The sequence below is a fragment of the Panulirus ornatus genome, chromosome 21 (assembly GCF_036320965.1).
Source record: "Panulirus ornatus isolate Po-2019 chromosome 21, ASM3632096v1, whole genome shotgun sequence".
In the NCBI taxonomy this organism is placed as follows: domain Eukaryota; kingdom Metazoa; phylum Arthropoda; class Malacostraca; order Decapoda; family Palinuridae; genus Panulirus; species Panulirus ornatus.
Window position 1 is genome coordinate 32,360,915 of NC_092244.1, and position 14,943 is coordinate 32,375,857.

Genomic DNA, 14,943 nt, shown 5'->3' on the forward strand with positions numbered 1-14,943 from the left:
GCTTTGAAGAACATTCATTTATATATTTACTATACTTAACCGCCGTCTCCCGCAGTAGCAAGATAGCACAAGGAAACAGATGAGGAATGGCCCAACCCGCCCACCTACACATGTATATGCATAAACGCCCACACAGGCATATATATTTATTTTGTTATTTATTTTACTTTGTTGCTGTCTCCCGCGTTAGCGAGGTAGCACAAGGAAACAGACAAAAGAATGGCCCAACCCACCCACATACACATTTATATACATACACGTCCACACACACAAATATACATACTTATACATCTCAATGTTTACATATATATACCCTTATATTTAATTATTTATTTTGCTTTGTCACTTGTCTCCCACGTTAGCGAGGTAGCGCAAGGAAACAGATGAAAAGAATGGCCCAACTCACCCACATGCACATGTATATACATACACGTCCACACATGCAAATATACATACCTATACATCTCAATGTATACATATATATACACACACAGACATATACATATATACACATGTACATAATTCATACTTTTTCTTTCTTTTAAACTATTCGCCATTTCCCGCGTTAGCGAGGTAGCGTTAGGAACAGAGGACTGGGCGTTTTTTGGAATATCCTCACCTGGCCCCCTCTGTTCCTTCTTTTGGAAAATTTAAAAAAAAAGAGAGGGGAGGATTTCCAGCCCCCCGCTCCCTCCCATTTTAGTCGCCTTCTACGACACGCAGGGAATATGTGGGAAGTATTCTTAATCCCCTATCCCCAGGGATAATTCATACTGTCTGCCTTTATTTATTCCCATCTCCACCTCGCCACACATGGAATAACAACCTCCTCCCCCCTCATGTGTGCGAGGTAGCATTAGGAAAAGACAACAAAGGCCACATTCGTGCGCACTCAGTCTCTAGCTGTCATGTAATAATGCACCGAAACCACAGCTCCCTTTCCACATCCAGGCCCCACAGAACTTTCCATGGTTTACCCAAGATGCTTCACATGCCGTGATTCAAGCCATTGACAGCACGTCGACCCCGGTATACCACATCGCCCCAGTTCACACTATTCCTTGCATGCCTTTCACCCTCCTGCATGTTCAGGCTCCGATCACTCAAAATCTTTTTCACTCCATCTTTCCTCATCCAGTTTGGTCTCCCACTTCTCGTTCCCTCCACCTCTGACACATATATCCTCTTGGTCAATCTTTCCTCACTCATTCTCTCCATGTAACCAAACCATTTCAAAACACCCTCTTCTGCTCTCTCAACCGCACTCTTTTTATTTCCACACATCTCTCTTACCCTTACATTACTTACTCGATCAAACCACCTCACACCACATATTGTCCTCAAACATCTCATTTCCAGCACATCCATCCTCCTGCGCACAACTCTATCCATAGCCCACACCTCGCAACCATACAACATTGTTGGAACCACTATTCCTTCAAACATACCCATTTTTGCTTTTCGAGATAGTGTTCTCGACTTCCACACATTCTTCAAGGCTCTCAGAATTTTCGCCCCCTCCCCCACCCTATGATTCACTTCCGCTTCCATGGTTCCATCCGCTGCCAGATCCACTCCCAGATATCTAAAACACTTTACTTCCTCTAGTTTTCCTCCATTCAAACTTACCTCCCAGTTGACTTGACCCTCAACCCTACTGCACCTAATAACCTTGCTCTTATTCACATTTGCTCTCAACTTTCTTCTTTCACACACTTTACCAAACTCAGTCACCAGCTTCTGCAGTTTCTCACATGAATCAGCCACCAGTGCTGTATCATCAGCGAACAACAACTGACTCACTTCCCAAGCTCTCTCATCCCCAACAGACTGCATACTTGCCCCTCTTTCCAAAACTCTCGCATTCACCTCCCTAACAACCCCATCCATAAACAAATTAAACAACCATGGAGACATCACACACCCCTGCCGCAAACCTACATTCACTGAGAACCAATCACTTTCCTCACTTCCTACACGTACACATGCCTTACATCCTTGATAAAAACTTTTCACTGCTTCTAACAACTTGCCTCCCACACCATATATTCTTAGTACCTTCCACAGAGCATCTCTATCAACTCTATCATACGCCCTTTCCATATCCATAAATGCTACATACAAATCCATTTGCTTTTCTAAGTATTTTTGACATACATTTTTCAAAGCAAACACCTGATCCACACATCCTCTACCACTTCTGAAGCTACACTGCTCTTCCCCAATCTGATGCTCTGTACATGCCTTCACCCTCTCAATCAATACCCTCCCATATAATTTACCAGGAATACTCAACAAACTTATACCTCTGTAATTTGAGCACTCACTCTTATCCCCTTTGCCTTTGTACAATGGCACTATGCAAGCATTCCACCAATCCTCAGGCACCTCACCATGAGTCATACATACATTAAATAACCTTACCAACCAGTCAATAATACAGTCACCCCCTTTTTTAATAGATTCCACTGCAATACCATCCAAACCCGCTGCCTTGCCGGCTTTCATCTTCCGCAAAGCTTTTACTACCTCTTCTCTGTTTACCAAATCATTTTCCCTAACCCTCTCACTTTGCACACCACCTCGACCAAAACGCCCTAAATCTGCCATATATATATATATATATATATATATATATATATATATATATATATATATATTATCCCTGGGGATAGGGGAGAAAGAATACTTCCCACGTATTCCCTGCGTGTCGTAGAAGGCGACTAAAAGGGGAGGGAGCGGGGGGCTGGAAATCCTCCCCTCTCACTTTTTTTTTAATTTTCCAAAAGAGGGAACAGAGAAGGGGCCCAGGTGAGGATATTCCCTGAAGGGCCCAGTCCTCTGTTCTCAACGCTACCTCGCTAATGCGGGAAATGGCGAATAGTATGAAAAAAAAAAAAAAAAATATATGTATATATATATATATATATATATATATAGAGCGGGGGGCTGGAAATCCTCCCCTCTCGTTTTTTTTTTTTTTAATTTTCCAAAAGAAGGAACAGAGAAGAGGGCCAGGTGAGGATATTCCCTCAAAGGCCCAGTCCTCTGTTCTTAACGCTACCTCGCTATCGCAGGAAATAGCGAATAGTATGAAAAAAAAAAAAAAATATATATATATATATATATATATATATATATATATATATATATATATATATATATATATATTTTTTTTTTAAACTACTCGCCATTTCCCGCGTTAGCGAGGTAGCGTTAAGAACAGAGGACTGGGCCTTTGAGGGAATATGCTCACCTGGCCCCCTTCTCTGTTCCTTCTTTTGGAAAATTAAAAAAAAAATAATGAGAAGGGAGGATTTCCAGCCCCCCCACTCCCTCCCCTTTTAGTCGCCCTCTACGACACGCAGGGAATACGTAGGAAGTATTCTTTCTCCCCTATTGCCAGGGATAATATATATATATATATATATATATATATATATATATATATATATATATATATATCTATCAACTCTATCATATGCTTTCTCCAGATCCATAAATGCTACATACAAATCCATTTGCTTTTCTAAGTATTTCTCACATACATTCTTCAAAGCAAACACCTGATCCACACATCCTCTACCACTTCTGAAACCGCACTGCTCTTCCCCAATCTGATGCTCTGTACATGCCTTCACCCTCTCAATCAATACCCTCCCATATAATTTACCAGGAATACTCAACAAACTTATACCTCTGTAATTTGAGCACTCACTCTTATCCCCTTTGCCTTTGTACAATGGCACTATGCACGCATTCCGCCAATCCTCAGGCACCTCACCATGAGTCATACATACATTAAATAACCTTACCAACCAGTCAACAATACAGTCACCCCCTTTTTTAATAAATTCCACTGCAATACCATCCAAACCTGCTGCCTTGCCGGCTTTCATCTTCCGCAAAGCTTTTACTACCTCTTCTCTGTTTACCAAATCATTTTCCCTAACCCTCTCACTTTGCACACCACCTCGACCAAAACACCCTATATCTGCCACTCTGTCATCAGACACATTCAACAAACCTTCAAAATACTCATTCCATCTCCTTCTCACATCACCACTACTTGTTATCACCTCCCCATTTACGCCCTTCACTGAAGTTCCCATTTGCTCCCTTGTCTTACGCACCCTATTTACCTCCTTCCAGAACATCTTTTTATTCTCCCTAAAATTTAATGATACTCTCTCACCCCAACTCTCATTTGCCCTTTTTTCACCTCTTGCACCTTTCTCTTGACCTCCTGTCTCTTTCTTTTATACTTCTCCCACTCAATTGCATTTTTTCCCTGCAAAAATCGTCCAAATGCCTCTCTCTTCTCTTTCACTAATACTCTTACTTCTTCATCCCACCACTCACTACCCTTTCTAAACAGCCCACCTCCCACTCTTCTCATGCCACAAGCATCTTTTGCGCAATCCATCACTGATTCCCTAAATACATCCCATTCCTCCCCCACTCCCCTTACTTCCATTGTTCTCACCTTTTTCCATTCTCTGTGGAAGGTATTAAGAATATATGGTGTGGGAGGCAAGTTGTTAGAAGCAGTGAAAAGTTTTTATCGAGGATGTAAGGCATGTGTACGTGTAGGAAGAGAGGAAAGTGATTGGTTCTCAGTGAATGTAGGTTTGCGGCAGGGGTGTGTGATGTCTCCATTGTTGTTTAATTTGTTTATGGATGGGGTTGTTAGGGAGGTAAATGCAAGAGTCCTGGAAAGAGGGGCAAGTATGAAGTCTGTTGGGGATGAGAGAGCTTGGGAAGTGAGTCAGTTGTTGTTCGCTGATGATACAGCGCTGGTGGCTGATTCATGTGAGAAACTGCAGGAGCTGGTGACTGAGTTTGGTAAAGTGTGTGGAAGAAGAAAGTTAAGAGTAAATGTGAATAAGAGCAAGGTTATTAGGTACAGTAGGGTTGAGGGTCAAGTCAATTGGGAGGTGAGTTTGAATGGAGAAAAACTGGAGGAAGTGAAGTGTTTTAGATATCTGGGAGTGGATCTGTCAGCGGATGGAACCATGGAAGCGGAAGTGGATCATAGGGTGGGGGAGGGGGCGAAAATTTTGGGAGCCTTGAAAAATGTGTGGAAGTCGAGAACATTATCTCGGAAAGCAAAAATGGGTATGTTTGAAGGAATAGTGGTTCCAACAATGTTGTATGGTTGCGAGGCGTGGGCTATGGATAGAGTTGTGCGCAGGAGGATGGATGTGCTGGAAATGAGATGTTTGAGGACAATGTGTGGTGTGAGGTGGTTTGATCGAGTAAGTAACGTAAGTGTAAGAGAGATGTGTGGAAATAAAAAGAGCGTGGTTGAGAGAGCAGAAGAGGGTGTTTTGAAATGGTTTGGGCACATGGAGAGAATGAGTGAGGAAAGATTGACCAAGAGGATATATGTGTCGGAGGTGGAGGGAACGAGGAGAAGAGGGAGACCAAATTGGAGGTGGAAAGATGGAGTGAAAAAGATTTTGTGTGATCGGGGCCTGAACATGCAGGAGGGTGTAAGGAGGGCAAGGAATAGAGTGAATTGAGCGATGTGGTATACAGGGGTTGACGTGCTGTCAGTGGAGTGAATCAAGGCATGTGAAGCGACTGGGGTAAACCATGGAAAGCTGTGTAGGTATGTATATTTGCGTGTGTGGACGTGTGTATGTACATGTGTATGGGGGGGGTGGGCCATTTCTTTCGTCTGTTTCCTTGCGCTACCTCGCAAACGCGGGAGACAGCGACAAAGTATAAAGAAAAAAAAAAAAAAAAATTATATATATATGTATATATATATACATATATATATATATATATATATATATATATATATATATATATATATATATATATATATATATATATATATATTATCCCTGGGGATAGGGGATTAAGAATACTTCCCACGTATTCCCTGCGTGTCGTAGAAGGCGACTAAAAGGGGAGGGAGCGGGGGGCTGGAAATCCTCCCCTCTCGTTTTTTTTTTTTTTTTTTTTTAATTTTCCAAAAGAAGGAACAGAGGGGGCCAGGTGAGGATATTCCAAAAAAGGCCCAGTCCTCTGTTCTTAACGCTACCTCGCTAATGCGGGAAATGGCGAATAGTTTAAAAGAAAGAAATATATATATATATATATATATATATATATATATATATATATATATATATATATATATATATATATATATATATATTTTTTTTTTCTTTTTTTTTTTCAAACTATTCGCCATTTCCCGCGTTAGCGAGGTAGCGTTAAGAACAGAGAACTGGGCCACTGAGGGAATATCCTCACCTGGCCCCCTTCTCTGTTCCTTCTTTTGGAAAATTAAAAAAAATTGAGAGGGGAGGATTTCCAGCCCCCCGCTCCCTCCCCTTTTAGTCGCCTTCTACGACACGCAGGGAATACGTGGGAAGTATTCTTTCTCCCCTATCCCCATATATATATTTTTTTTTTTTTTTATACTTTGTCGCTGTCTCCCGCGTTTGCGAGGTAGCGCAAGGAAACAGACGAAAGAAATGGCCCAACCCCCCCCATACACATGTACATACACACGTCCACACACGCAAATATACATACCTACACAGCTTTCCATGGTTTACCCCAGACGCTTCACATGCCTTGATTCAATCAACTGACAGCACGTCAACCCCGGTATACCACATCGCTCCAATTCACTCTATTCCTTGCCCTCCTTTCACCCTCCTGCATGTTCAGGCCCCGATCACACAAAATCCTTTTCACTCCATCTTTCCACCTCCAATTTGGTCTCCCTCTTCTCCTCGTTCCCTCCACCTCCGACACATATATCCTCTTGGTCAATCTTTCCTCACTCATTCTCTCCATGTGCCCAAACCATTTCAAAACACCCTCTTCTGCTCTCTCAACCACGCTCTTTTTATTTCCACACATCTCTCTTACCCTTACGTTACTTACTCGATCAAACCACCTCACACCACACATTGTCCTCAAACATCTCATTTCCAGCACATCCATCCTCCTGCGCACAACTCTATCCATAGCCCACGCCTCGCAACCATACAACATTGTTGGAACTACTATTCCTTCAAACATACCCATTTTTGCTTTCCGGGATAATGTTCTCGACTTCCACACATTTTTCAAGGCTCCCAAAATTTTCGCCCCCTCCCCCACCCTATGATCCACTTCCGCTTCCATGGTTCCATCCGCTGACAGATCCACTCCCAGATATCTAAAACACTTCACTTCCTCCAGCCTCTCACCATTCAAACTCACCTCCCAATTGACTTGACCCTCAACCCTACTGTACCTAATAACCTTGCTCTTATTGACATTTACTCTTAACTTTATTCTTCCACACACTTTACCAAACTCCGTCACCAGCTTCTGCAGTTTCTCACATGAATCCGCCACCAGCGCTGTATCATCAGCGAACAACAACTGACTCACTTCCCAAGCTCTTTCATCCCCAACAGACTTCATACTTGCCCCTCTTTCCAAAACTCTTGCATTTACCTCCCTAACAACCCCATCCATAAACAAATTAAACAATCATGGAGACATCACACACCCCTGCCGCAAACCTACATTCACTGAGAACCAATCACTTTCCTCTCTTCCTACACGTACACATGCCTTACATCCTCGATAAAAACTTTTCACTGCTTCTAACAACTTTCCTCCCACACCATATATTCTTAATACCTTCCACAGAGCATCTCTATCAACTCTATCATATGCCTTCTCCAGATCCATAAATGCTACATACAAATCCATTTGCTTTTCTAAGTATTTCTCACATACATTCTTCAAAGCAAACACCTGATCCACACATCCTCTACCACTTCTGAAACCACACTGCTCTTCCCCAATCTGATGCTCTGTACATGCCTTCACCCTCTCAATCAATACCCTCCCATATAATTTACCAGGAATACTCAACAAACTTATACCTCTGTAATTTGAGCACTCACTCTTATCCCCTTTGCCTTTGTACAATGGCACTATGCAAGCATTCCGCCAATCCTCAGGCACCTCACAATGGAACAATGGAAGTAAGGGGAGTGGGGGAGGAATGGGATGTATTTAGGGAATCAGTGATGGATTGCGCAAAAGATGCTTGTGGCATGAGAAGAGTGGGAGGTGGGCTGTTTAGAAAGGGTAGTGAGTGGTGGGATGAAGAAGTAAGAGTATTAGTGAAAGAGAAGAGAGAGGCATTTGGACGATTTTTGCTGGGAAAAAATGCAATTGAGTGGGAGAAGTATAAAAGAAAGAGACAGGAGGTCAAGAGAAAGGTGCAAGAGGTGAAAAAAAGGGCAAATGAGAGTTGGGGTGAGAGACTATCAGTAAATTTTAGGGAGAATAAAAAGATGTTCTGGAAGGAGGTAAATAGGGTGCGTAAGACAAGGGAGCAAATGGGAACTTCAGTAAAGGGCGTAAATGGGGAGGTGATAACAAGTAGTGGTGATGTGAGAAGGAGATGGAATGAGTATTTTGAAGGTTTGTTGAATGTGTCTGATGACAGAGTGGCAGATATAGGGTGTTTGGGTCGAGGTGGTGTGCAAAGTGAGAGGGTTAGGGAAAATGATTTGGTAAACAGAGAAGAGGTAGTAAAAGCTTTGCGGAAGATGAAAGCCGGCAAGGCAGCAGGTTTGGATGGTATTGCAGTGGAATTTATTAAAAAAGGTGGTGACTGTATTGTTGACTGGTTGGTAAGGTTATTTAATGTATGTATATATATATATATATATATATATATATATATATATATATATGCTTTTCACTCCCCTGTATGTTCAGGCTCCGATCGCTCAAAATCTTTTTTACTCCATCCTTCCACCTCCTATTTGGTCTCTCACTTCACCTAGTTCCCTCTACCTCCGACACATATATCCTTTTTGTCGATCATTCCTCACTCATTCTCTCCATGTGACCAAATCATTTCAATGCACCCTCTTCTGCTCTCTCAGCCACACTCTTTTTATTACCACACACCTCTCTCACTCTTTCACTACTTACTCGATCAAACTATCTCACACCACATAATGTCCTCAAACATTTCATTTCCAACACATAGATAAATAAATAAATAGATAGATAAATAAGTAAATATATAGAGGAGAAAGAATACTTCCCACACATTCCCCGTGTGTTGTAGAAGGTGATTATAGGGGATGGGAGCGGGGGACTAGAAGCACTCCCCTCCTTGTATTCTAACTTTCTAAAAGGGGTGACAGAAGGAGTCATGCGTGGAGTGTTCATCCTCCTCGAAAGCTCAGATTGGGGTGTCTAAATGTGTGGCTGTAAACAAGATGAGAAAAAAGGAGAGATAGGTAGTATTTTTGAGGAAAGGAACCTGGATGGCTTGGCTCTGAGTGAAACGAAGCTCAAGGGTAAAGGGGAAGAGTGGTTTGGGAATATCTTCAGAGTAAAGTCAGGGGTTGGTGAGAGGACAAGAGGAATAGAAGGAGTAGCACTACTCCTGAAGCAGGAGTTGTGGAAGTATGTGATATAGTGTAAGAAAGTAAACTCTAGATTGATATAGGTAAACCTAAAGTTTTTTTATTATCATTTTACTTTGCCGCTGTCTCCCACATTATCGAGGTAGCGCAAGGAAACAGACGAAAGAATGACCCAACCAACCCACATACACATGTATATACATACACGTCCACACACACAAATATACATACCTATACATCTCATCGTATACATATATATATATATATATATATATATACACACACACAGACATATACATATATACACAAGCACATGATTCATACTATCTGCCTTTATTCATTCCCATCGCCACCCCGCCACATGTGAAATAACAACCACTTCCCCCTGCATGTGCACAAGGCAGCACTAGGAAAGGACAACAAAGGCCACATTCGTCCATACTCAGTCTCTAGCTGTCATGTATAATGCACCGAAACCACAGGTCCCTTTCCACATCCAGGCCCCACACAACTTTCCATGGTTTACCTCAGATGCTTCACACACCCTGCTTCAATCCATTGAAAGCACATCGACCCCTGTATACCACATCATTCCAATTTACTCTTTTCCTTGCACGCCTTTCAATCTCCTGCATGTCCAGGCCGTGATCACTCAAAATCTTTTTCACTTCATCTTTCCACCTCCAATTTGGTCTCCCACTTCTCCTCGTTCCCTTCACCTCTGAAACAAATATCCTCTTGGTCAATCTTACCGCACTCATTCTCTCCATGTGACCAAACCATTTTAAAACACCCTCTTCTGCTCTCTCAACCACACTCTTTTTATCACTACACATCTTTCTTACCCTTTCATTACTTACTCGATCAAACCACCTCACAACACAAATTGTCCTCAAACATCTCATTTCCAACACATCCACCCTCCTGCGCACAACTCTATCTGTAGCCCATGCCTCACAACCATATAACATTGTCGGAACCAGCATTCCTTCAAACATACCCATTTTTGCTTTCCGAGATAACGTTCTTGCCTTCTACACATTTTTCAACGATCCCAGAACTTTTGCCCCCTCCCGCTCCCTATGACTCACTTCCACTTCCATGGTTCCATCCGCTGCCAAATCTACTCCCAGATATCTAAAACACTTCAATTCTTCCAGGTTTTCTCCATTCATTGACTTGTCTCTCAACCCTACTGTACCTAATAACCTTGCTCTTATTCACATTTACTCTCAGCTTTCTTCTTTCATACACTTTACCAAACTCAGTCACCAGCTTGTACAGTTTCTCTCCCAAATCAGCCACCAGCGCTGTATCATCAGCGAACAATAACTGACACACTTCCCCAGCTCTCTCATCCACAACAGACTGCATATTTGTCCTACTACCTAACAACCCCATCCATAAACAAATTAAACAACCGTGGAGACATCACGCACCCCTACTGCAAACCGACATTCACTAAGAACCAGTCAATTTCCTCTCTTCCTACTTGTACACAAGCTTTACATCCTCAATAAAAACTTCACTGCTTCTAACAACTTCCCTCCCACACCATATATTCTTAATACCTTCCACAGAGAATCTCTATCAACTCTATCATATGCCTTATCCAGATCTATAAATGCTATATACAAATCCATTTGCTTTTCTAAGTATTTCTCTCATACATTTTTCAAAGCAAACACCTGATCCATGCCTTCACCCTTTCAATCAATACCCTCCCATATAATTTACCAGGAATACTCAACAAACTTATACCTCTGTAATTTGAGCACTCACCTTTATCCCCTCTGCCTTTGTACAATGGCACCATGCAAGCATTCCACCAATCCTCAGGCACCTCACCATGAGTCATACATACAGTAAATAAACTTGCCAACCAGTCAACAACACAGTCACCCCGTTTTTTTAATAAATTCCACTGCAATACCATCCAAACCCGCTGCCTTGCCGGCTTTCATCTTCCGCAAAGCTTTTACTACCTCTTCTCTGTTTACCAAATCATTCTCCCTAACCCTTTCACTTTGCACACCACCTCGACTAAAACACCCTATATCTGCCACTCTATCATCAAACACATTCAACAAATCTTCAAAATACTCACTCCATCTCCTTCTCACATCACCACTACTTGTTATCACCTCCCTATTAGCCCCCTTCACTGATGTTCCCATTTGTTCCCTTGTCTTATGCACTTTATTTACCTCCTTCCAAAACATCTTTTTATTCTCCCTAAAATTTAATGACTCTCTTCCCAACTCTCATTTGCCCTCTTTTTCACCTCTTGCACCTTTCTCTTGACATCCTGCCTCTTTCTTTTATACATCTCCCACTCATTTGCATTATTTCTCTGCAAAAACTGTTTAAATACCTCTCTTCTCTTTCACTAGTAATCTTATTCTTCTTCTTCTTATTATTATTATTATTATTATTATTATTATTATTAATATTATTATTATTTATTATTATTATTATAATTATTATTATTATTTATTTATTTATTATACTTTGTCGCTGTCTCCCGCGTTTGCGAGGTAGCGCAAGGAAACAGACGAAAGAAATGGCCCAACCCCCCCCATACACATGTATATACATACGTCCACACACGCAAATATACATACCTACACAGCTTTCCATGGTTTACCCCAGGCGCTTCACATGCCTTGATTCAATCCACTGACAGCACGTCAACCCCGGTATACCACATCGCTCCAATTCACTCTATTCCTTGCCCTCCTTTCACCCTCCTGCATGTTCAGGCCCCGATCACACAAAATCTTTTTCACTCCATCTTTCCACCTCCAATTTGGTCTCCCTCTTCTCCTCGTTCCCTCCACCTCCGACACATATATCCTCTTGGTCAATCTTTCCTCACTCATTCTCTCCATGTGCCCAAACCATTTCAAAACACCCTCTTCTGCTCTCTCAACCACGCTCTTTTTATTTCCACACATCTCTCTTACCCTTACGTTACTCACTCGATCAAACCACCTCACACCACACATTGTCCTCAAACATCTCATTTCCAGCACATCCATCCTCCTGCGCACAACTCTATCCATAGCCCACGCCTCGCAACCATACAACATTGTTGGAACCACTATTCCTTCAAACATACCCATTTTTGCTTTCCGAGATAATGTTCTCGACTTCCACACATTCTTCAAGGCTCCCAAAATTTTCGCCCCCTCCCCCACCCTATGATCCACTTCCGCTTCCATGGTTCCATCCGCTGACAGATCCACTCCCAGATATCTAAAACACTTCACTTCCTCCAGTTTTTCTCCATTCAAACTCACCTCCCAATTGACTTGACCCTCAACCCTACTGTACCTAATAACCTTGCTCTTATTCACATTTACTCTTAACTTTCTTCTTCCACACACTTTACCAAACTCAGTCACCAGCTTCTGCAGTTTCTCACATGAATCAGCCACCAGCGCTGTATCATCAGCGAACAACAACTGACTCACTTCCCAAGCTCTCTCATCCCCAACAGACTTCATACTTGCCCCTCTTTCCAAGACTCTTGCATTTACCTCCCTAACAACCCCATCCATAAACAAATTAAACAACCATGGAGACATCACACACCCCTGCCGCAAACCTACATTCACTGAGAACCAATCACTTTCCTCTCTTCCTACACGTACACATGCCTTACATCCTCGATAAAAACTTTTCACTGCTTCTAACAACTTGCCTCCCACACCATATATTCTTAATACCTTCCACAGAGCATCTCTATCAACTCTATCATATGCCTTCTCCAGATCCATAAATGCTACATACAAATCCATTTGCTTTTCTAAGTATTTCTCACATACATTCTTCAAAGCAAACACCTGATCCACACATCCTCTACCACTTCTGAAACCACACTGCTCTTCCCCAATCTGATGCTCTGTACATGCCTTCACCCTCTCAATCAATACCCTCCCATATAATTTACCAGGAATACTCAACAAACTTATACCTCTGTAATTTGAGCACTCACTCTTATCCCCTTTGCCTTTGTACAATGGCACTATGCACGCATTCCGCCAATCCTCAGGCACCTCACCATGAGTCATACACACATTAAATAACCTTACCAACCAGTCAACAACACAGTCACCCCCTTTTTTAATAAATTCCACTGCAATACCATCCAAACCTGCTGCCTTGCCGGCTTTCATCTTCCACAAAGCTTTTACTACCTCTTCTCTGTTTACCAAATCATTTTCCCTAACCCTCTCACTTTGCACACCACCTCGACCCAAACACCCTATATCTGCCACTCTGTCATCAGACACATTCAACAAACCTTCAAAATACTCATTCCATCTCCTTCTCACATCACCACTACTTGTTATCACCTCCCCATTTACGCCCTTCACTGAAGTTCCCATTTGCTCCCTTTTCTTACGCACCCTATTTACCTCCCTCCAGAACATCTTTTTATTCTCCCTAAAATTTACTGATATTCTCTCACCCCAACTCTCATTTGCCCTTTTTTTCACCTCTCGCACCTTTCTCTTGACCTCCTGTCTCTTTCTTTTATACTTCTCCCACTCAATTGCATTTTTTCCCTGCAAAAATCGTCCAAATGCCTCTCTCTTCTCTTTCACTAATACTCTTACTTCTTCATCCCACCACTCACTACCCTTTCTAAGCAGCCCACCTCCCACTCTTCTCATGCCACAAGCATCTTTTGCGCAATCCATCACTGATTCCCTAAATACATCCCATTCCTCCCCCACTCCCCTTACTTCCATTGTTCTCACATTTTTCCATTCTGTACACAGTCTCTCCTGATACTTCCTCACACAGGTCTCCTTCCCAAGCTCACTTACTCTCACCACCTTCTTCACCCCAACATTCACTCTTCTTTTCTGAAAACCCATACTAATCTTCACCTTAGCCTCCACAAGATAATGATCAGACATCCCTCCAGTTGCACCTCTCAGCACATTGACATCCAAAAGTCTCTCTTTCGCACGCCTGTCAATCAACACGTAATCCAATAACGCTCTCTGGCCATCTCTCCTACTTACATAAGTATACTTATGTATATCTCGCTTTTTAAACCAGGTATTCCCAATCATCAGTCCTTTTTCAGCACATAAATCTACAAGCTCTTCACCATTTCCATTTACAACACTGAACACCCCATGCATACCAATTATTCCCTCAACTGCCACATTACTCTTGAGTCATACATGCATTAAATAACCTTACCAACCAGTCAACAACACAGTCGTTTTTTAATAAATTCCGCTGCAATACCATCTAAACCCACTGCCTTGCCGGCTTTCATCTCCTGCAAAGCTTTTACTACCTCCTCTCTGTTTACTAAATCATTCTCCCTAACCCTCTCACTTTGCACACCATCTTGACCAAAACACCCTATATCTGTCACTCTATCATCAAACACATTCAACAAACCTTCAAAATACTCACTCCATCTCCTTCTCACATCACCACTACTTGTTATCACCTCCCCAGTAGCCTCCTTCACTGATGTTCCCATTTGTTCCCT

General features: G+C 42.1%; 1 protein-coding gene across 3 annotated transcripts in view; it reads left to right on the forward strand.

The window, feature by feature from the left end:
* The window catches only part of LOC139756449 (uncharacterized), a 352,809-nt gene that overhangs the window by 172,164 nt on the left and 165,702 nt on the right, over window positions 1–14,943 (forward strand). The window lies entirely within an intron of this gene.